Genomic DNA, 23,659 nt, shown 5'->3' on the forward strand with positions numbered 1-23,659 from the left:
AACGACTTACCAAAGGGGAGGGGGACTGTATGGTGGTAAAGCCATTTTTGCAACCCATCTCCTATCATGGTGCAACCAAGCAGTGAGTCATGTCAATGGGCATTTATTTCTTTCAGCATCGAGTTTTGTAAAAATGTGCTGCAGGCAGGACTGATATAGGTGAAGGAAGCTTATGTGACTTGATGGCCATATCTCAAAAAGATCTGAAATTTAAACCTGCCATAGTGAAGTTACATTCTCTCTGTCTCGGATTTGCTCTGTGAGAGGGTGTTTAGTGTGTAGCTCTCATTAGGTTCATCCAGCTGTCACACAAAGGAGGTGTTTTGCCACCAGCAGTTTTTGTTCAAGTGATGCATGTTGTCTGTTGGTGTATCCAGATGAACTCAGCATCTACTTGGTGAATCACAGCAAGCATTCGCCAGACTACTTATAGGAGGGGCAGCCTTTCAGGTTTCCTTGATCGGGAGTAGGAAGAGATTTTAGAATAAATGTGGGATGGGGAGCAAGAGACACAGCAAAAGTGAAATGCCAGCATTTTTAAAAGCATTTGTTGTTTATTTTTATTTTCTAACTCCCCCCACCCCTGATCCTTCTTCTGTCATGGAACCCACAGAAGTGTACATGTGGTTCCCATCCAAGCACTGATCAGACGCAGCTTCATGTGGTTTTAAGCCATAACCTGGGACTTCAAAATGGCCACATTTATGGTGGTGTTGAAGGAAACAAAAACCCCTCCATATGGCTTGAAATGGGATAGAGCAATTACCTACACCCACTTGGCTTCCCAAAATAGTGCCTTGAGGATTCTGTGGCCATTTCTATTTTAGGTAGAAGAAGCAAGTCCCCTTTTAAAAGTGACCTACGCTAGCATGAAAGAGCAAGGAAATCCAGAGGAAACTGTAGCAACGATAGACTAGTGGTGGCTGGGGACCATCAAGATTGTTGGGGCAGACTGCAGGGAGCCCAAGCAGCAGGCAGAGCCCAAGCCAATGACAGGTTGGTTTTGTTTTTTACTCCCAGCCTCCTCTCTGCTGAGTTCTAAAAAGACAACATTGAGACTACGGAGGAAGAAGTTGACCGGTTGTCCAACCACCCCCCGGACTGGTTGTAAGTAAGATGGCAGACAGGTGGGGGCTGGGAGAGGGCAGACTGAGGTTGGTGGGGCAGTACCCCACTTGCCATAACGGACCAGGCTCCTCTGCAACAGGCTATAGGAACAAAAGTCATCCTGGGCACCCATCTCCTATTTTCCCCATGTACAATTACCTACATTGATCGTAAGGCATTCTGCAAGCAGTATTGCTTCAAAAATCTGACAGTAAAGTTTGATCACACCAATTTATAGTTTGTTCCAGGCCTCCATTGGTATTAAGTTACCTAGTTTCAGATTTGTATCATTTTAATTTGATATTTTATGTCTAAAAAAGAAATTGCATGACTTACCGTTCCCTCACTTTCAATATTTGTCCATCAAAGCTAACAATGGCCCAGGGAAATGTCCATATTAGTTCTTAAGGAAAAGCAAGCAAGGAAAGGAACAGCTTTGTTTTCAGGCTGCTAACATCTTCACATCAAACTTCCACTGTCATAATACGTTATCTGTTTCATTGATTTCAATGTCAGGGTCCCCCCCCCCCCCAGATTGTCAGGAGATGAATATGCTACAGTTTGAAATAATTTTATTTGAATATTTATAGCCCACCTCTCTTTTGTAACTTCTGAGGTGGTTCATGGCATACTTAAAACCAGCAATATACCGTATTTTTTGCACCATAACACTCACTTTTTTCCTCCTAGAAAGTAAGGGGAAATGTCTCTGTGTGTTATGGAGCGAATGCCTGCGGGTGGCGGGGGGGATCTGCTGCAGTCGTGAGCAGAGAGGATCCATGGTTCCCCTTCCTTCCCTCCTCCGTGGTTACAAAGCATGGATCCACATGGATCCTCAGGATTTTTGCATTGGGCTACTCCAAACTCACTGTCAGATCACATGTCTGTAGCCACAGCAAGAACCACAAAAATCATATATCCACTATTTCGTTTAGAATATTTTTTTTCTTGTTTTCCTCCTCTAAAAACTACGTGCGTGTTATGGTCTGGTGAGTGTTATAGAGCGAAAAATACGGTATAAAAACAGCAATCCAATATTTAAAAAGCAACAAAAACATTTAAAGCAGTAGGAGAAAATCAGATGAAAAGGCACGGAGGTCCATTAAAAACCTGTGCAACAGAAATGTCTTCTTCAGCTGGGATGTGAAAACGATGGACAAGGGCACCACATTAAGGAGCAGAGGCAGGGAATTACCGTATTTTTTGCTCTATAAGACTCACTTTTTCCTTCCTAAAAAGTAAGGGGAAATGTGTGTGCGTCTTATGGAGCGAATGCAGGCTGCGCAGCTATCACAGAAGCCAGAACAGCAACTTGCTGTTCTGGCTTCTGAGATTCAGAATATTTTTTTTCTTGTTTTCCTCCTCCAAAAACTAGGTGCGTCTTGTGGTCTGGTGCATCTTATAGAGCAAAAAATACAGTATGTAAGCAAGGTGCCACAACCAAAAAAACCTCTGTCTAGAGATGGTGGAAACTCACCTTGGATTAACTTGGAAAATCAGAAAAAGGTAATTTTTTTAGTCAATCCAAGGGCTTGGAAATATTACCTCTGCCGTTTGTCCACTGCCCTGCATCATTCCTCTCCCTATAATCTCATCGAGTGAACCCACATCATTATATTGTGCATCATTGTATTGTATTGTATTGTATTGTATTGTATTGTATTGTATTGTATTGTATTGTATTGTATTGTATTGTGGAGGTGGTGGTAGAGTGCTTTGGGGGCAAAAACCAAGGGAAGAGGAGCCCACCTCTTGTAGAGGACTCACAGGGGTTTGGTTTGCCTCTCCCACTCTGTGTTTTGGCCCTGTACATCTTTATTCCATCCCCATTTGATTTCATGATGGGTATCCATTACACACTACTGCGCACTGCTCAGTCCAAGAGCTGATCTGACCATATTTGTCAATGAGTGTCTGCTTCTTTTTTCTAACATCTTTACCAAACTGAATGTTTTCTAGTTTCTTTAGGCTAACATCCAAATAACCAACGGTGCATGTTTGTTTGTGTGTGAGAGTGAGTGAGTAAGTGAGTGAGAGATGCTTAGTTTTTGCCGTTTGAGGGTACATTTTAAATAGTACTGCTTCAGCTTACTTTATCAGTTAGGAATGGCCTTTTGAAATGGAAATCAATCTCTTAACTTAATTTGAATCTAAAATTGCTTGGACATTCAGGGCTCGGCTCTGTGGTCTCCTTAAGGCAGTTTTCATGAAGTTCCAATTAGGAATATAATCAAATTTTTGAAACTCTTCAATCACATTGTGCTCACATGTTATTATATAAGGAAACTTGTTTGTGCATTCAATGTGTTTATATTCTTCAGACTCTTTTTATCAGCTATTAGACATGCAGCTCTCATGACCTCCCTTTTGTCCTTTCTTAATTCAGTACTTCAGAAGAATATAAAACAAGAAGTTGCTGTCTGTGAACATCATTCTTATTTGGAAAGGAAACCAAATCCACTTGTCATTCTAAAACTCACTTATAACCACAAGATGGGCATGCCATTTATCTAGGTAACAATACAAACCTGAATGTTCAAGTGATGAGTCATTTTGAGAGATGTCGGTTTTTGGGGGGCCCTCTGCTTGAGACAATATGAATGGACCTATTTCCCTATATTCCAACTACTTCAATTTTAACACTGGTAATTTGAGGGAGAGCTCAAAGTTCTGCCTGATGCAATAAAAAGGCTTATTGCTGAAAGGTGCAGGATCCTCAGGCTGGATCAGAAATCTGATGTTTGGAAGGGGGAGGGTGTTTTAACGCTTGTCCCCCTGCTGTGATCCTGGATCCACACTGGGAGATGTGCCATTTATCTGTAAAAAAACCAATCCTATAATTATTAATTGCAGGATTGATATCTCATCTAGTTTGGCGAAAAGACAAATATTCTGACCCCCAAGGTTTGTGCACAGCAGAATGATAGAATGCTGAGGCAGTACAATGGTCTGTGCTCTTTCAGAATGCTGGTAGGAGAGGCATTTTAATGCTCTACAATTGCATGTGTAGGTGTGTGTGTGTGTGTGTGTGTGTGTGTTGTTTCACACCACTCCAATATCTTAGTGGTGTGAGATTCCAGAGGTTCCAGGTGTTTACGCAGGGTTTGTGTTTTCTTTTGGAATGAGGCACAGTGGAGACTGTGGGGTCTTTATGATATGTGGTTTATTTACACATATATACAACCTGAGCAGATGATGGAGGGCTTGGCAGCATTAACACCCCAAGAGGGTCTTGCTTCTGTTGCGGCCACAGCCTTGGGATTCTAACAAAAATCAAGCATAGCTCTATCTCCCAGCCTGGAGCCTTCTAGCATCTGGTTCACAAAACTCAACTCTCAGTTCTGGCCTTTGTCTTTCTAACTACCACCTAGTTGTTGTTGTTGTTGTTTTTGAATAATATTTATTCAGGTTTAAAATAAAAAAAAACAAAAAAAACAAAAACAGATAAAAAGGAAAATAATAATAATTAGAAAATACATACAATCAAAACAGAAAAAACCAAGTTAAACCTTTACATAATTTTCTTTCTATGACTTATTTCCTTGACCTCCTCGCACCCCCCCTCTTTGTTTTCTAGTTCAAATAGATATTTCAGCAAATCCTTCATCTTTATTTTTATCCTAATAATTTATCTTAATATACTGTGATTTTCCATTCTCTCTTTCACCAATTAGCCATCCACTTTTACTTTATTTAATCTTATTTCTCATTAAAACTGATATATTTAAACCTATTCTCTTAAGGCATTTCCCCTAGGGTCATAAAAATTCCATTCCACGATTTCTCCATCTCTCATTAAAAGCAATTATTTTTTTAAAAAATATAAAAATAAATTCTCAATATATACACTTTAAATTCCCAATTTTCTTTCGGCCCCTGCCAACAGTTCCATCGGCTTACAACAGTCCATCAACTTGGAGATCTCAAATCCGAAGCTCTTAAGTCTTTTTCATGTCCCATCTGCCGATCTTCTTGATAATCTTTAATATTAAGAAACAGTTCTCGGGGGAGCTCCAACCCAACGATGGTCATATTCCTTCTTATCAAGTCTGCCAGATTTCCACAATTAAAGATAGGGCCCATAAAGTATTCCCGATCTTGTTTCACACTTCTTCCGAGTCCAAAGGCCCCAGAAACTTCGGTCCCCTCCTGGCTCAAATTCATATCCCAAAAGTCATTCGATCCCCACATAGGGTGATCTCTCCACTTTTCATTTTCCAAATCAAGCCATGCTCCCATCTCCAAAAACTGGCTTCTCCTAATTACAGTCATGTAAGGCCTCAACTTGTAATCCTCCAATTGTCTCTGTAGGGTTGAAGCTCCCCCTTGCATCACTTTAACAACAACTTTCTCCTTCTCTGGTTCTTTAATTTATTCAATTGAGAAAGATTCTTGTGCCGGATTCTTGTCGACTTCTTTACTGATGCCTACTTTTGTTCCCAAAATATCCACACTGGTAGCCATGGCATCTATCTGTTCATGCAGCTTTCCCAACAGATAAAATGTCCTATTCAATTCAAGCGTAACTTTTTTCTCCACCGACATCCTTGAAATATCCAAGGTCAAAGCTAATTTCTCAGAGTTTTTATCTTTAGGCTAATTTCCCAGCTGCATTCTTATGACCATGTCCCAAAACTCCCTCTAGAGGAAAGCAGACTATCAATCCTTCCAGCATAGTCCCAAAAGTCTCAAAAGTAAATTAATAACAATTCCAGTTACCTTTCCTTCTTTTTAGACGCAGAAATGGACAATGGAAACAAAGTCTTTCTTTGTATCTTAACAGCTAGCTGTCAAACCTTTCTATTCACCGTCGATGGGCTCCTCGTGGACCTCTCCCGGGTTTGGAGACGTGACACTTCAGTTCCTAAATTTTACCTTCTCCAGCAGGCTTCCCCTGCTTCCAAAGGGAGTATAAGTAATAGTTTCAATCAGTGAAGTTTTAATCCTTTACGTAGAACTTTCCAAAACCTTAGTTAACAAACTCTTTGCCTCAGTCTATTTACAAAAGGGGGAGGTGGACTTCCTGTTTAGACCTTCCCCCGTTCTTTGCCAAATTAAATTGTTTTAAAAACCTAATTTCCCGTTCTACTCACGGGTTGTTGTTTGAAATCCAATTGTCCACAAGAAAAAGTAAGCGCTCTCTGGCAACGGCTGTGCGGCTTCACTCCGTAAAAATAGCGGTCGATTCAAAACACCGCGCCGCTCACCCCACGTCGTTTTGAAGCCCCCAAAAAGGGGTTTCCCTGCGGGTAGGGGGGGTGCTCCTGGTGTCAGCCGAATCCCACGTTCCCAGGCTTCCTCTGCCTGGGATTTTTGAAGGGTCTCCGCCTTCACCGCGGCAGCAAGACCCGATTTTCACGGAGCGGGTTCCTCTAAGTCGGAAGAGCTCCGTCGTTGCCGATGGCGTTAACCCAGAAGTCCCGCTAACCCGGAAGTCCTAACTACCACCTAGTTCAGGGGCCCACCTAGGGTTGCAAAATTGCAAAGAAATTTGATGTTTTTGAGCTTTTTCTGAGGAAAGTCAACTGCCATATGTCTGGATTTTCCCGGTCATTTAGCTGATTTCTGCCCAGACACTGATTGCGGCTGCAATATTCCAGATATGTCTGGGTAATTCTGGACATATGGGAACCCAGACCCATCTGTTACAGAGCCACTTCCTTTGTTACCTTAATGGTCCATACTTAGAGGACTTCACCAGGAAGCTAGCCAGGCTATCCCAGGAATTGAATATGTGCTGGATCCAGGGCATACACAGCCTAACCCACTCCAAACTCATATTAGTATGTAATTTACATAGCATATGATGTTTGAGTTAGGTCTGTGTTGCACTGCTGAATTAGTAAGACTTCCTCCTATTATTTCTTCTTAAGAAACTCAATTCTTTATTCTTTTTCTTGAGATCTTTCCAGGCTTTGTTTCATTTCGCTAGAAAGCCTAACAAGATCACGATCATGAATGCAATGCTTGTAAAAGCACTGGCTTAAATGCTGCAAAATGCACCAGTTTTTTCCACAATATCTCATTAATTTGTTTTAGCCAAATAAAGTAAAAAGAAGATGATGATACATTACACACAACATCTTTAGGCTGTCATTTTATATATAAGAGGGGTTTGATTAATTATACAAAATCATTAAAGGAAATGTCGGTTGTAGGGGAATAAAGAAAAACTCCCAAGTACAGAGCTCAGATCCAGGTAAATGTGATTGATGCTCATTGTTGTTCTCACTGTGAGGCTCCATCAATGTAATTAAATTAAAAGTGAGGAAGTGGGCTGAAATGGTCTCATCACTTCTTAGAAACATGAGGATGATGGAGAGAGAGTCTAACAAGTAAGTAGCATCCACATACAACAAAAATGCAATAAAGGCTGGGGCGGGGAGAGGACCTTGGTCAATTGGATATTGTTGAATGTTTCATCTTAATTTTCTTCTCTGCTGCAGAAACAAGCTTGTCTCATTGGGAATATTATAGTTCATTCATGTCCAAACAAATTAATGTCTCAGCTTAAACCATTATGTCTGTTCTGTATCACTTGGTATTGCCAGACATGAAACCTGGAAGGCTTGCTGTGGTTTGATTTGAAGAATTTAAACAATTTCTCTTTGAAAACCTTTTGTGGTAGGGCAAAATGTAGTTGATATCAGCTAAAATAGATGCGCTATTTTGTTAGCTAGGACCCCAAGTTAGGGAAGTAATACTTCTATGTTATATGGCTTGTTTTTAAAGACCATTTGTGCTTTGTACACTAGAGTGAACATACAGCCTAACACTCATGGACAGGGGCACAAGAAATACCTGTAATTTGAGCTGGGAGGGAGCAGTGGCAGCATATTCACAACCATGGCTAAGGCTGTTCTGAACAATTATAGCAGATCCATAGAGAAGAAAAATGGCAGCTCCATGATCACCACATGTTTTGCCCTCATTATCATCTCTATACATATGTTAATAGCGCACTTAGGTGACTGCATGTTATTCAGTATAGAAGCAAAACAGGGTCACCTATAAACAAAATGGTAATTTCTACATGGGGGGGGGCACACAGAACTATGTGAGTTTGTAAATTAAAAGGAAAAAAATGACCAGGTCTGTTAAGCCTGACAGTTGCTCTGTGTTGATGTCCCCTAGAACTCATTAAAAAGATTCCCTTGACAAACACAGCTTGAAAATGGCCACTTACCCAGTACAGAGGTGGGTGGTGGTTGCGACCCAGCAGAACGTTTCCCCCTCCTTCTGAAGCCATGACACATTTGCCACAACCGTTGGCTCCTCTCCCTTGGCTGCTGCAGTGCCTGCTGGATTCCCGCCAAACCCAGTTTCAAAATTTCTGGCCAATCCGCGGTGGCCTTGGGGGCAAGGCCATCTTGGCAGTGCAGTCAGCCCCATTGCGTCACCCACCCAGCCCATCCTCTAATCTTGTTTTCTTGCAGACTAACCTTTTCTTTCCAGGCGTGCGGCCGTGGCCATGGTCATGCAATGGTTGCTGTCTTCAGAGCTGGGAAGGAATTTTCCCTGCTCTTCAGGTTTTGCCTTCCCCATAGCAATTGTCACAACTTTGGCGGTTTATTCCTTGGGCAGAATCCTTTAGTCAAACATCTGAGGAAGGGGTGAAGGGGTGACTCATCCACTCATCCACTTCCTGCGGTGGTAATAACAGGGTACTCGATTAGAGGGGTCATGAGCGTAGTCTCTGTCCACAAGCACACGGTGGATGGGCAATAGAGCTACTCTCAGCGATTTGGGGAGGGAGCAGTTGCGTAAACTCACATTTTGCGTTGGTGCCATCTTCCCCTCACTGACCCTTTCATGCCTCAGACCCCCAGCAGGGGGCTGAGATGGATACCCGCCCAATACCTATGCCAAGGTTTACCTACATCTGAATTCAATAAAGTTGTGGCCATTTTTATCCCAAATGCATGTTGCCGTGTCTTCTCCTTTCACCATGAGGCCTGGCTGGCTCCTGGGGGAGGGAGTACTGCGTTTGGGTACTTAACCACTGGGTTAATGCCACTTCAGATTTGTTTTAATTTGAGAGTAGAGAACTTGTGGCCCTCCAGACATGTTTGGATTGCAGTTCTCAATAGCCCCAGCTGGCATGGCTAATAGCCAAAAATGATAGTTCATCAGCAACTGGAGGGCCCAAAGTTCCCCACACCTGTTTTAAATCGCTCACAGAAGAAAGCTCATCTATATTGGTACTTGCAGTTGGGCATTAGGATATATGTTTATTCAGACCAGCAGGAATTTTTCAAAGTTTTGGGGATTTTTTCCTTGCTTGGCTGTGCCAGGAGATTGGACCTGGGATCTTTGGCATGTAAAGCATGAGCCCTATCCATGAGCTATTGTCTTCTGCAATAAAGGCATGGGATGCTGCTGGAAGCAATAAGAGAAATAATAGGCCAGGGAAGACAGAGTTGATAGTGAGAGCAGAAATACTTTGGAATGAATTTGTACAGTGGTACCTCTGGTTACATACACTTCAGGTTACATACGCTTCAGGTTACAGACTCTGCTAACCCAGAAATAGTGCTTCAGGTTAAGAACTTTGCTTCAGGATGAGAACAGAAATTGTGCTCAAGCGGCGTGGCAGTAGCAGGAGGCCCCATTAGCTAAAGTGGTGCTTCAGGTTAAGAACAGTTTCAAGTTAAGTACGGACCTCCGGAATGAATTAAGTACTTAACCCAAGGTACCACTGTATCTGGAAATAATTGGGTAGTTAAGCATATATCCATGCCACCAAGACTGCAATCTCAAATGGTTAACCGTTAATAAGTCTCATTGCAATTAGTGAGACTTGCTTCTGGTTAAGCTGTAAAAGAGCTTTTTTGCATTCTCCACCCATAATGTGAAAGAAAACCTACATAAACTAGAATGGGTATTGTATTTTACCATGCAAAGAGTAAAGAGAAGTTTCTGCTGCAATCCTTATACCCATTTACCTAAATAAACTGAGCTCAATGAGACTTACTTCTGAATGAACCTGTATAGGATTGCTCTGTGAGGCATGTTCTTAGTGTCAACACCTTGAAGCACCATGCAGTTTAAAACTGGGGAAATCCATCTTGCGGTCCAACAGCTTACTGGATTCATATGCCTTTGTGTGTTATAGAAAACATACATTAGTCATTTTTTTTTTTAAATGTTCCCCTCTGTGAGTGAGGATCAGAAGAAATTTATTTTCCAGAAGACTCACATTCTGAGGACTTAAAGCACTCTAAAATTATGCCACCTGCTATTAAATCAAAAGGATGGGCAGCCCTATATGGGTCTCGAGATCATTTTAAAATCGTGTTATTTTGTTGTCGGCATTTCCTTGCTTTTAGCTGCCATTATTGAAAAATCCATTTCCTTAAAGCTGATATCTAAGTTATAGCTTTTGGATATTGTAACAGTGAACATGTTAATGCATTCTAATTTGTCTAATTTATATCTGAAATGGGATGGGGAACATGTGAAAAGATTGTCCAGAAATACATGCTGTTTGGAGAACGGAATTAGATTTAAGTACTAAGGAAGGAATTTGCAATACTTGTGTGTCTCTTCTCACTTTCTCATTCAAAACTCTGATGCTTCAGCCATATTCTTTGATAAGCAAAAGCATACCTTCTTCAGATGTGCAGTAAGTCTAGAATTCTAAAGAACAAGTATTTCTATCAATAAGGTTGTACCAAATAGTATGGGAAACAGACTTATTAGAAGAACTAACCAATAAACTGAAACTGACACGGGGGAAATGGAAGAAGATGCCTTCACCCCTTTTATCACATACACAGTCCAACAAGACAACGACAAGAATCTACCAACAGCATATGAATCAATATGGCTAACCTGACTAAAAACATCCACCCACCCCACTCAAACATGAAAACCAAGTTCACCACAGCCAATCACAATCAAACAACCACACCCTAGGCCAACCTCAACCTCTCTCACCACCAAAGGAAAACAAGCGAATAGTAAAGAAAACCCGCACGTGTGACGCTGACATAAAACCCCACACATATAATAAGTAAAATAGAAACATTGCCATCTGACTCCACCCCCACTCACCATGGCCCCCTCCACCTCTTTCCCCTTTTTCTTCCTAATGTAACGCTAATGTCTCGGCATATGAAACTGATGTGTAGAAAATGTAACTTGAAAAGAGAGACATTGCACATACTTTTGTAAACCAAGAAATCTTTCATAAAAAAAATGTTTAAAAAAATAAGGTTGTTCTCTGTTATGATAATTAGGGATGGAACCTACAGCTACAGATACAGTCTAGCTTTGAATACATGGAGAGATTTCTTTTTATTGTTCTAAAACAGTATGCCTAACAGTGAAGAAAACTGTATGTTTTTATTCACAATTTTAAACTCACAATTTTAAGTCAGTGTAACTAAAAAAAAACACTTATTAGCTAGAGGGTATTTAACTGATGGGGAACATCAATTATTCTGTCGCAGCACCTGAGTATGCAAAGCATTTATCCTCAAAGGGGCTAAAAGTACATAAAGTAAAACTTAATGATTTAAGATGGAGGAAAATTCTGAATTCGTGCTGTTCAGATAGCAGGAGCAGCCTCAGCCTATCTTGCAACAAGTCTGCTCATAAGCAAAAATCAGCCTACTGGTTCCTTCTGTCTAGCAGGGATTTCAGTCACATACCTCTGAATGTCTCCTCCCTCAATAGCAATTTTCAATGGCAATTTTGTAATGCATAACATTACACAGCCTCTGTGCAGGGTGATATGTGACTTTCCATTGAATAATTCAAAATATAACGATTACCAATTTATATATGGTATGACTTTTGAAGCACATTTTCTTCTTCTTCTTCAAAAGCATTTTTATTGATTTTCTATTGCAAATTTACAGTGGAGGGAGAAGGGAGGAAAAAAAGAGGGAAGGGAACCCCCGAATCCCTCCCCCACTTTGTCAGCTCACCCTAGCAATCCAATAACCATCATTATACCCATCTTAATTTATACATATAGCTTGATATAAAGGTAAAGGTAAAGGGACCCCTTCCCATTAGGTCCAGTCGTGACCGACTCTGGGGTTGGGGCGCTCATCTCGCGCTTACTGGCCGAGGGAGCCAGCGTACAGCTTCCGGGTAACGTGGCCAGCATGACTAAGTCGCTTCTGGTGAACCAGAGCAGCGCACGGAAACGCCGTTTACCTTCCTGCCGGAGTGGTACCTATTTATCTACTTGCACTTTGACATGCTTTCGAACTGCTAGATTGGCAGGAGCTTGATATATGTTGTCCAAATAGATACCCAAGCAGCATTGCTGTTTATAACAAGTGTTCAAATGTAGCAAGGGTGTACAAACCGTTGTGTAATAGATGGTGGGTATTTATCCTTCCAGCTCAAAGTATAATTCTCTCATATATATTTTTGTGCTTGTTTGCACCAAGGGCTGATATCTCTATTGTCCCATCCTGAATTCAGAACTGCAGCTGGAATCTGGTTACTATGGCAGTCCTCCCAGTAAAGGCAGTGCTAAGCAGATCTGGGAGCAAACCTAGCCCAGGGAGATGATGCGCATTTCTCCATAAGAATGCAGCAGCTGTGTAAAACTTTAAACCCTAAATAACCATGGGTGAGTCATTCTAAAAAAAGAAAACGTAAAGGTGCTAAGAAATGCAAATTATTTGCTGGAAGAATCAGAGAAGCCAAAATGGCTTTGAAGAGATTAAGAAGTGTGCCTATGTATCTGCTGTATAATCCTGAAATTATATCAGTGTTCATTATGCAAAAAGTATGGAACACAAGTCGAAGCATCCTGCAGTGGCAATGTCTTAAAGAATATGCAGGGCTTATCAGAAAATTAATATCTTGTTTAACGGATTTGTAACAGGTTCCTCTGAACAACACTTTTCTCCTTAAAGTTACTTTTGGAAATAATAATTATTTACGAATACCAAGTTTACATGTTTTACTCTGAAGTCTCTGTCAGACACATTTTATCTTTTTCCTTTGACAGCACCTCACTAGCTTATTTTTGCTCCATTAATCTTCCCAGCTTCATATATCTCCATTTTGTTATCATGTTTTTACTTATTGACTTCATTTAAAAATTGCAGTATTGAAGGTATGGGTCTATGGGTGGGGGGGAGAAGCATTTTGCTCTGATGTTTTAAAGCGACTTATTTCTTTCTTCTTTCCCCTTGAACTTAACAAGCAACAGACAAGGAAAGCAGATCTGTGGCTTGTCAGGTAACCAGAGGGTGGCACTGGTCTTTCATATCTAGATGGTTTAGATCATGCCATGAAATATTTAAAAGAGTTTATGTAAGTTGAAAGCAATGTATGCATTCTATAGTCTCTCCCAAACATCTGTGACTGAAACAACTAAGCGTGACATATTTATATATACTCTTATTTCTAGAGACTTGTAGTTTAGAGCTAAACTATATACAGCCAAAGATGCAAGCATCAAGATAACCATTGTTACTATAGGTTTAGTCTCTGCCATTATGATGCCAATACATCTCAGTAGTATTTTGTACAAAACTTAAATCAAATCAGCAAACAGATATGCAAGCACCCCAAACAATGCCTCAGAATGCACAGGACCTGTTTCAGTTAAATATTTCTTGAAATAAGGAAGTTTTTTCGTGTGTTTTTTTAACTGAAGCACCCTAGATCTGGCTCAGCCTTATATTGTAATTGCAAACATTTTTGCTGGTGTACTTGCCTGCAGTGCTGTTACATTATAGATTTTGATGTGGCAGTGAACCAGCAATGTAATTGTTTGGTTTCCCTTAAAGCAGAAAAAAGAAAACATTGTTGTTTCCCACTTTAGTCCCTGGGGAATATTTGGGGGCTTTGAACTAGAAGAAAGGTTGCAGGTTCTATAACAATGTCAGAAGAGGCCTGGTGAATCAGGCCAAAGGTCTTGTACTCTTGTACTCACAGTGGCCAACCAGGTGCCTGTGGAAAACCGAGAAAGAAGTTATGAGCACAACACTCTCCCCCATTTGTGATTCCCAGTAATGGGTAGTCAGAGGCATTTCAACTCCAATACTGGAATTGGCTGAAGTCTTTTTAAAATCTGAAAACAGAAACTTGGGGATGGGACCTGGAAAAATCCTTAAAGGTCCTGAAGACTGTTCCTCAAGTCTACAGTATAGCCCTTGACATAGGGCAAGAAGGTGCTCACGTGGCAGAAGGCAGATAGTTAAGCGCTCCAGTTGAATAAATCATGTACCCAGGATATTAACATTGCCTGGATCTCTTATGTGGAGCACTGTGTTTTCATTTATTCTTCTGCAGTGCCCAAGAAACAACAGAGTTTCAATGCTTAAAAGAAAAATATGTCCCAGTACAGCAAAATGTATCTATTTGCTTGAAGCTCAAACTCAGATGTGAAACTGCAACCAGACAGAGGCATTTCTGAGTAAAGTGGTTTCATTTATTCTTCATTGCAGGCTGATCTCTCAAAAATTTGCTTTGAAAATCAGAACACTCAACCATTTACCATGTTGGGGCTGTCAAGGAAATTAAAGGGGGATCAGAGTAATTCTACAATTAAGGGCTACAAACAAGTATGAGCAGAGTAATAGCCAGTGGACTGTGGAGATCCAGAACCTACATTCCTTCTATAAAATGAAATGAACCTGAACATTAAGATGCTTACCTACACTTCTCACATTCTGCACTCTATAGTGTATTCCCTGCATGCACATGCTTCTATTGATCAAACCTTAGGCGAAAAATCAAACAGTAGCATACTGTAAACAACTGCTATAACAATACATCAGCATGGGTAGAAAAATTCTACATACACAATATGTAGATTTATTTTTTATTAAAAAAAACCTGCCTTCTAAATTTTGTAATATCAGGTGTTGGTGTGGCTTATTTATTCTTATAAACCCCAGTCTTGTAAGCAATATACATTTGGGTGTATGTTTAAGAAATTGTCATAACATTGTATTAGGAAACAGTTTTCCCCCAAATCACCATGTGTTTTTTTTTTAAAAAAGATACTTTATTCAGCATTTAACCATTAAGTATCTATAAACATTACATACTTTGAAGTAAATCCAGTCATCATTCAGTGCTCTCTTTCATTCCTGTTAATGCCAGCTGTAGAGCATTCCATTTGTAGAGCATACGTTTTACATGAAAAAGGTCCCAGTTTCCATACCTGGCATCTCCACAGAAAACTGGAAAAGACCCCTGTCTGAAACCTTGGAGAGCTACTGTGAGTCAGTGTAGAGCAGTGGTTTTCTGATTTGGGGTTACCTTTAGTCCAAATGTGCATTTGGGGACCCACTTTTTAAAAGTGTGTTGCCGTTAATTTGAAAGGGGATAGTGCTTCTATTGCCACCCAGCCTGGATCAGCCTGCAACTCCACATCACACCATTGTAGTGGGTTGGCACAATACTTATTGGTTATAACTAAATTAGGGCATGCCCTCTAGGGCACTAGTCAAAGCTCTTATGGGTAGACTTCCCCACAACATTTATTTTTAAAATGTTTCTTTTCAGAAGTTTTGAATTGCAAATGTTGTACTCCTATGGAAAGTACAGTGGTACCTTGGGTTACATACACCTCAGGTTACATACGCTTCAGGTTACAAACTCCACTAACCCAGAAATAGTACTTCAGGTTAAGAACTTTGCTTCAGGATGAGAACAGAAATTGTGCTCCGGCGGCGCAGCAGCAGCAGGAGGCCCCATTAACTAAAGTGGTGCTTCAGGTTAAGAACAGTTTCAGGTTAAGAATGGACCTCTGGAACGAATTAAGTACTTAACTCGAGCTACCACTGTACTAACATTTATATTGTTTATTTATTCGTTCCTAATTCCCATATTAGGGTTGCCATATTTCTAACAGTGAAAAGTTGTTGAACTATTTTTAAGGAAAATAGCCAAAAACGACATTGTTGACATGGGTTGCCATATGTCTGGGTTTTCTTGGACATTTTTTGTGATTTCTGCCTGGACACTGCTTCTGACTGCTGTATTCTGGATATGTCCACGAAATTCCAGAAGTATGACAATCCTGTAAGAATCTTTGAAAGGTATGGGACCCGAGCCTATTCCTTTCAGATCAATTTTTATAGTGTCAAGCCTGTGTGCCATTTGTGACTATGTTCCAACAATTAACAAACATCTTTGCAATTATGTATGAGGCACAAATGTTCACTTTACTTTCATTCATGGGCAGTGTATCCCTTTCCCACAGGGCTCTTATCTGAGGCCTGCACATGAGCATCTAATTGTTTTCATTGTGTTTACATTTTTGCATGTGATGCTATGAGCTCCTGGAGTACTTTTTGATAGATGGGTGAAATATGGATTTTTGGAATGAATGCAATATAGTCCTGGCTTACCTAACATCTTACCCATCTTTCAATCATTCTCTCAGAACTGCCTTTTAATTTTTTTGTAAATGTCTAGCCTTATGCTTGCTGGAATTCATGGGGCAATCTTTGGTGGTAAAGAGTCTCTTACATTTAGACAACACTAAGCGTCAAGATTATAGAATCAATCAGCAAATAGTCTCAAAGCTGCGGAAAAGATTTCACTCAGCTTCTTCATTTCAAAGGGAAATAGGATAACCTTAGGATCACTCAGATAAGGACTATGTCTTAAGTGATTTACGAAGCAGAGCCTCAGTTGGGAAATGTATTAGCAGGCTTGCATCAAAGCAGATAAAAGGCTTTACGTGCTGGTCCAAAATGTTTGTGCTGTCTCCAGTCCCTGAACTATGTTTCTGTAAATGTGACATGAGTTAACACCATGGTTTGTGATGTGCTGGCAGCACAATAGTAGGTATTTCATTTCATCCCACATTCTTATTTACAGTTGTTTGTCCACCTTATGCTCACATGCTGGTGCTAAAACAAACCTATGTACGAAACAAACTATGTTTTGCAAACCCCATGGATTCACTGGAACTGTCTGTGAAATTATGGGTGTGGTGTAGTTATATCTTCCCCAAGATTTCATCTCACCTGGTAACATCATGTTAAACTATCTGGGAGAGGGCAGGGTCATGTGGGAGAAACCACATCCTAAGTCTGCCTCCAGTCCAGTCTTTGGATGGATTCTTCCAACACTGTTCCCTCCTTCCTCACATGCTTTTTGTTGTTGTTTTGTTTCTTTTCCTCTAATACTGTTAAATTTCATGATGGGGCAGCATCCACTCTCCTAAAGTAAGAGTAGTGGGATACAGACATGGGTTGAACAGAGACTTGCTTCCAACAAGTGTGTTATAATTTATTAAAGCTTATTTAAAACAACAGCAAGAAAATATAATATATTGCAGACTGGTTATCTAACAGTGCTTAGTTTCACAATTGTTTAAATATGGTTACTGTTGCTTTAAAATCAGTGGCTATTATAGCCCTAGTTCTCATCCCCATGTGAATCTAATATGCTGTTCCCCATTCCTCCTCCCTTAGTTAACTCACACTAATTTAGAGGACTTCCCTTGAAATCTTTTCATTATATGGAATCCAGTTCACATTCCAGGTTCTCGGAATAGTTTGGAAAGATGTGAGTAGACGTTTGCTCTGACCCACTTCTACCTATGTGATTAAGCTGTTTGCGAATTTGTCCTTAAATTACTATGCTGAAGCTCTTCATAAGGATGTATGGATGGCTTAGTGTATGTATGCCTGAACACACACATCATTTTAATTGGGAGGGAAAGGATAAACTTTCCACATGGTACGATCCCACTGAAAAAAGCCTCCTACCCCTCTGGCCTTCTATCAATTTTTAAAAATCCATTCTGTGTGGAGTGGCATGTTTACCATCAATTCTAGTTGGGCTGTCAGGAATATATTGTTCTCTGGTGATTAGAACATTCCAGACTCCAAACAGCTGGCTTTCTGCTTCATTTCTGAGGTGGCAGTTCTGAGGAGATGCCTCAGTGTTGCGAACTATGTGGAGAGGAGAATATTTTATCACTTTTGTGATTTTCTTGTGGTTTTGTTTCCCTGATAAAAAGGCAGTTACACAGAAGTGTTGTTACTTTTGTTCAAAATAGGCAGAGTTCTCCTCTTCAATTGTCATCATTTGTTGGTGTTTTGTTTTGTTTTGTTTTGTTTTGTTTTGTTTTGTTTTAGAAGACTCCTAAATGCATTAGCCCTGGTTCCCCCTTTATTAGCATCCATCATTGTAACTCCATTAATAGGGTCATCCTGTATTGTGAAAGAAAACCAAGCTTGTGAATATTTTGGGAAAGGAAAGCTGCATAGTGAGAGAACTCAAAAGATTGCTTTTTATAACCATGAAATTCTTTTTGTGCTCAAGTGAGAAATACGATATGCTTTCTCTCCAAGGCCCCAGCCTTTCTGTAAAGACCTAGAAAAACTTTCCTTGAAACATCAGAGAGATGGATGAGGATCTAAATTTTTTGACCAGTGCCAGAAAACCTGAACAAGCCTTAAACTGTTTTGAACATCCCTCATTGTTACAGAAAACTCCTGACTGAAGTGGAGATACCAATATGAAGGTGATTTTCAAAGGTCTGAATAAGCTCTAATGCTGAAGAGATCCACACAGTGTCCGTGAAGCTGTATTTTGCAACATCACTTCATCAGTAAAACAGCCATGTTGTGGGGACCTACTATGCACTCCCTGAGGTAATTGTTCTTAGTAGCTGGACAGGGAAGAAAGAGAAAATCTAATGGGAATGTTTGCTGTTAAATTTGGCTTGTTCAGAATACCATTCATGTCAGCAGCAACAGTGGGAAATGCATTCCTTGGAGGCCGGATTTGCTGCCCCTGTGGATCCTGTTGCCTGAGGCAGTCACCTCCACTTGCCTCATGGGTGGACCGGCCCTGCTTACTCTACAACACTGCAGCACTTTGCTGCAGGAACAAGCCACTAGCTTGCTTTCTACTGCACTACATCTACCAACAGCAAGGATCAGTTAATGCCAGGAGACCAGTGGGCTTCCATCTGTTCCAAAAAGCAGTATACTGACTCTGGCTTGCTCTTTGGTATATAAAACATCACAGGTTTGTAAACATAGGAGACGGTGCTGCTTTTAGACTCTCCTGCTTGCCTACAAACTACAAGACTCTTTCCCTGAACCAAAGTAGAAACGTCGCCTGGTGGTATTAGATGCCTTACTCATCTCTTCTCTAAGGTATGTTTTATGGGTACCTCAAACCCAGCCACAGCCAAATGTATGCAATTTTTTCACTCAAGGTGAAATGAACACTCCACCTCAAACATGCATGTGTGTGTGAGAGAGACAGAGTGTTGTATCTCTCTTTCAAAACTGAGATTATTATGTGGCAAAAGTTTCATGGATAAAACTACAGTGGTACCTCGGGTTAAGTACTTAATTCGTTCCGGAGGTCCGTTCTTAACCTGAAACTGTTCTTAACCTGAAGCACCACTTTAGCTAATGGGGCCTCCTGCTGCCGCTGGAGCATGATTTTTGTTCTCATCCTGAAGCAAAGTTCTTAACCCGAGGTACTATTTCTGGGTTAGGGGAGTCTGTAACCTGAAGCGTATGTAACCTGAAGCATATGTAGCCCGAGGTACCACTGTACCTTCAAAAGCACAAGGATGGATAGGACACACTACATCAAACACAACTGCACCTGCAGTATAATCTATATCAAGTGAAAAAAAATCAGAAAGTCATATATACTAAGCACATGTTTTGAAACCACAAATCTGCAATTTTGAACAAAAAGGTGGAGAAGCCAGATGCTAAAACATTTCAGGTCTGAGAACCACTTATCAACTACTGCAGCAGAGGTGCCAACTGATCCCACAGCATTAGTGAAGATGGAGAACTTCTGAGCACATTAATATCACATGGCTTCAACCTGGCGTGTGGTACCAATATCACTTAGCTTTGGCAAATGTTGCCTTTCTAAACATTGCATCCTCAAAGCTCTGTAAGTGCTGCCTTGTAAACGACAACCTTTCATTTTTATCAGAGTGGTTGACAAAGGCACAAGCCAAAACATTTTGCCACATAAATAAAATCTGTTATGTTATCCGCAGTACCATATATTTTAGTTACAAACCAAATCCCCAAAGGGATATAGGGAAAGCTTGTGTGAAGTGTTGTTTGATGCTTTTTATAACTATCTACCTATCTGTAATTCTTGTTGCTATTATTTATATCTTGGCTTTCAGGATACAAAGCCTTACAAGTAATATTAAACCACATTTTTTAAAAACTAAACAATAGCAAGATATAGAAGGCCATCATGATAATTCCCATAGGGTAGTTGATGTTACCTGGTTCTGTGAGGGAGTGGGGGAGATATGTGATTTCTTAATAGTCATCCAGTATTCTCCTTATGCATGCAGACCTGAGAAGAAAAGTACAGAGCTAATCCGAGCAGCTCAGTCAATGTACGCCTTGGTTTGGGCCAGTGAGGTCATGGTGGAAGTTCTGCATTCTGTAGCGGCAGGGCATATTAATAAATACACATGTACAACATCTACTGAGGGAATTCCATTTGCAAATTTTTTTTTGTTTTGGATTATCATTGAACAACCATTTGCCTTTTCAAATTCACTCTTGTGCTATTACGCTGCCATTCCTTTAAAAACATCCACTGCTCGCTTCCAGCAAAGGTTTTGTGTTCATGCTTGTTTAGTGCACAATTGAGTTAGGTAATTGTTTCAGTAGACAGATCGTTCTTGCCGATTTCAGATTTGTTTGTGGTCATCTGCATCCTGGTTTTGGCCAAGGAAAAGTTTGTTCACATGACTGGACAGAAGGCAGTTAAATATCACATGAATAAAGATATTGTAAAGACTCATAAAGACTTAGAGATGAATTGGAGCACTTCTTGAATTAATGAAATATTGAAGATTTGAGCAACATTTGCAGATTTCAGCATTCTTTTTTTGCCACCGAAAGCACCCTAGGAACTGTAGTTCTGTGGGGACTAAAGACCTTTCATAGCAGAACTCCTTGGAATCTTTCAGGGAGAAGACATAGCGCTTCTGTTGTTTAGTTGTTTGGTCGTGTCCGACTCTTCGTGACCCCATGAACCAGAGCACGCCAGGCACTCCTGTCTTCCACTGCCTCCCGCAGTTTGGTCAGACTCATGTTTATAGCTTCGAGAACACTGTCCAACCATCTCATCCTCTGCCGTCCCCTTCTCCTTGTGCCCTCCATCTTTCCCAACATCAGGGTCTTTTCCAGGGAGTCTTCTCTTCTCAAGAGGTGGCCAAAGTATTGGAGCATAGTTTAAGCACATAGCGCTTAAACTAGTGTAAAAGCAATATATGTTAATGGTGTGTATATAAACCTCAGATAACTGGTAAATATGATCACATTTACAACATTTTTCTGTCATCTGTTTGTTTCTGGGACCAATGCAAAGTGCTGTCTTTAACCTTTAAAGCACTAAACAGCTTGCAGCCATATAATCTGAAGGGTTGTCTTGTCCCATAGGTACCTGTCAGGGCTTTGAAATCCTCAATGATGGCTGGGGTGCTTCTTCAGGTTCTCCCACCTAATAATTTGAGGTTGATAACTACTCGATAAGAGCTTCTGGGTGGTGTTGCTCCATTTATGGAATGGCCCTACCAGAGAGTCTTGCTTGGTGCTGACATTGTTTAGTCTTTTAACTGTCATGTAAAAATACCTTTTGTGTTCTCCCAAGCCCTTTAATTTTAATTATAATGGCTATGTATACCTCGTACATTAGTTCTTTGTGCCAACTTTCCCCTTTTCTGGTTTTAAATTTACTGGTCTGAAATTGTTGCAGCAACTATTCATTCATTTATATATACATCTACCCATCTTCCTATCTATCTACCCTGCTGTTGTGTTTTTCAAAATCGTCTTGAGTGTTTACTGAGCCAGTTGAACTCAGTGATAGATAGGTATAATAAGTAAATGTGGTATACAAATGAAATACAGAAAGAAAAAGCATTAAATTAATAAGAGCACTGGGTATTTTAGAATACTGTATCACTTTAACTGAACGCCATATTTCACACAACTTTCTCCTTTTTTCAAAACTAAGCTGCAACTCTCATTAGACACTTTGGCTGCATGAATTTAGACCTTGGCCCCAGGGTCCAGCCCTAGATGCACCAACATTTGTAATCCATGAAGGGGGTTTCTGTCATCACTGAATATCCACATTATCCATCTAGAGAGCTTCTTCCCCATTCCCCCACAATGTATTTCCCATGTCTTGGTTATTTGTTCTTACAAAACTCTGCAAGTCCCTGAAAACAGAGAAAGTGCTTAACACTGGCTTAAATATAGTGCAGCCAATGTTGCACAGTAATTACTTTTATCTATCATCAAATTTAGTTTCAAGGATCTGGCTCTGTGAATGGAGCTGGTGATCAAATGCTCTATCACACTGATATTTTTCACAGGAAAAATACTGCTTCCAGAACAAGACAGAGCACCTATACAAAGCAGCAGTGACAGTGAGCAGAAAGAGACGGGTGAAATTAACAGTCTGGTGCTATATATGTAAGAGAATACGAGTGTTGAGGTCAAAATTACACTGGACTGCTACTGAAAACAGATGCCATCCCCAATTATGTAACATCTAGTTGAACTTATCCCTAGGATTGGCTCCAATGTTAATGAGGAGATTCTTGCGAAAATGTCACCTAGTAGGCCATCCTACTGGTGTTCTTCATGGGCAAGCTGAGAAATAAGGTGGCCAGATACAAAGAGGACAGAGCTCCTATACCTTTCACAGTTCTGTAGAAAAGGTAAATTTTAGCAGGCATAGTTTGTATTACAACTCATAATCATGCAGGAGGCCTATCTTCTTTTGCATCTGGCAAAGCCAGTATTTAAATGTTCCCAAAACTTCCTAGCATGATGCTGCATTGGGTGCCCTGAGGGACTGTGGTAAAATTAAACGGCCAGGTTCCATCCACCATAGGGAGACAGGGTAGGTGCCAGTAGACCTTGCCAGGATATTGGGACCAAATTCCTACCCTTACCTCTCAGAACTTGACAACCACTGGAAGGCCTAAAGCAGGTGTGGGGAACCTTTGGGTCTCCAGATGTTACTAAATTACATCTTCTATCATCCCCTGTCAACATCTGAAGGGCCAAAAGCTCCTCACACCTGATCTAAGCAACTAGTGACATTATGTGGTCATGCTTGGGGATAGGGCAACGGACTCAGTTTTCATTATGACCTAAGAACAATACTTGCTGGCCTCCAGATGCTGTTTGACTACAGCTGCTATCATCCATTACCTTTGGCCAAGGTGGATGGGACTGATGGGAGCTGGAGTCAAGCAACCTCTGGAGAACCACATACTGCATTACCTACCCATTGTACTAGACATGTAGAGAGATCCTAGGTGCAGAAAGTTGGACTGTCCTCTCCTCAGGCCAGGTTTCTTTCTTAACTCATAGGCAGGGCCTTCCCAGTTTCTTCCCCCGTCTTCCTTTGATGTCCACTCTTGGCTGCCTTTTTTCTACTCTCACCCCTTTTTTCTACTCTCACGCCTCTACTTCTACCCCACCCTGATCCCATCAGCTGGCTTCCTTAACTGCTGTTTTTTTCTCCTCCCTCTTCTGAGCATTCTCTCTCATCTCCCCGGTAACCAACTGTACTCAAC

At 40.7% G+C, this 23,659-nt stretch overlaps 2 long non-coding RNA genes across 12 annotated transcripts in view; one reads left to right on the forward strand and one right to left on the reverse strand.

The window, feature by feature from the left end:
* Positions 1-23,658, reverse strand: LOC307215946. Of its 9 annotated transcripts, none has more exons than XR_013838767.1 (7): positions 23,368-23,658; positions 20,333-20,496; positions 14,741-14,806; positions 13,799-14,034; positions 10,078-10,207; positions 8,550-8,732; positions 1-455 (listed from the first exon to the last, which is right to left on the reverse strand). It is a non-coding gene; the product is annotated as an uncharacterized lncRNA (long non-coding RNA). The 9 variants fall into 9 exon arrangements; XR_013838770.1 differs by lacking the exon at positions 23,368-23,658 and adding an exon at positions 23,030-23,170; XR_013838771.1 differs by lacking the exon at positions 23,368-23,658 and adding an exon at positions 23,030-23,170 and having other exon boundaries at positions 8,550-8,740.
* Positions 1-23,659, forward strand: part of LOC307215942 — a 576,636-nt gene that overhangs the window by 92,143 nt on the left and 460,834 nt on the right. For all 3 annotated transcript variants that reach the window (XR_013838751.1, XR_013838752.1, XR_013838753.1), the window contains one exon: positions 1,021-1,107. This is a non-coding gene — a long non-coding RNA (uncharacterized lncRNA). The remainder of the gene's footprint in view (positions 1-1,020; positions 1,108-23,659) is intronic.

The sequence above is a fragment of the Podarcis cretensis genome (assembly GCF_951804945.1).
Source record: "Podarcis cretensis genome assembly, chromosome: 5".
Taxonomy (NCBI): Eukaryota; Metazoa; Chordata; class Lepidosauria; order Squamata; family Lacertidae; genus Podarcis; species Podarcis cretensis.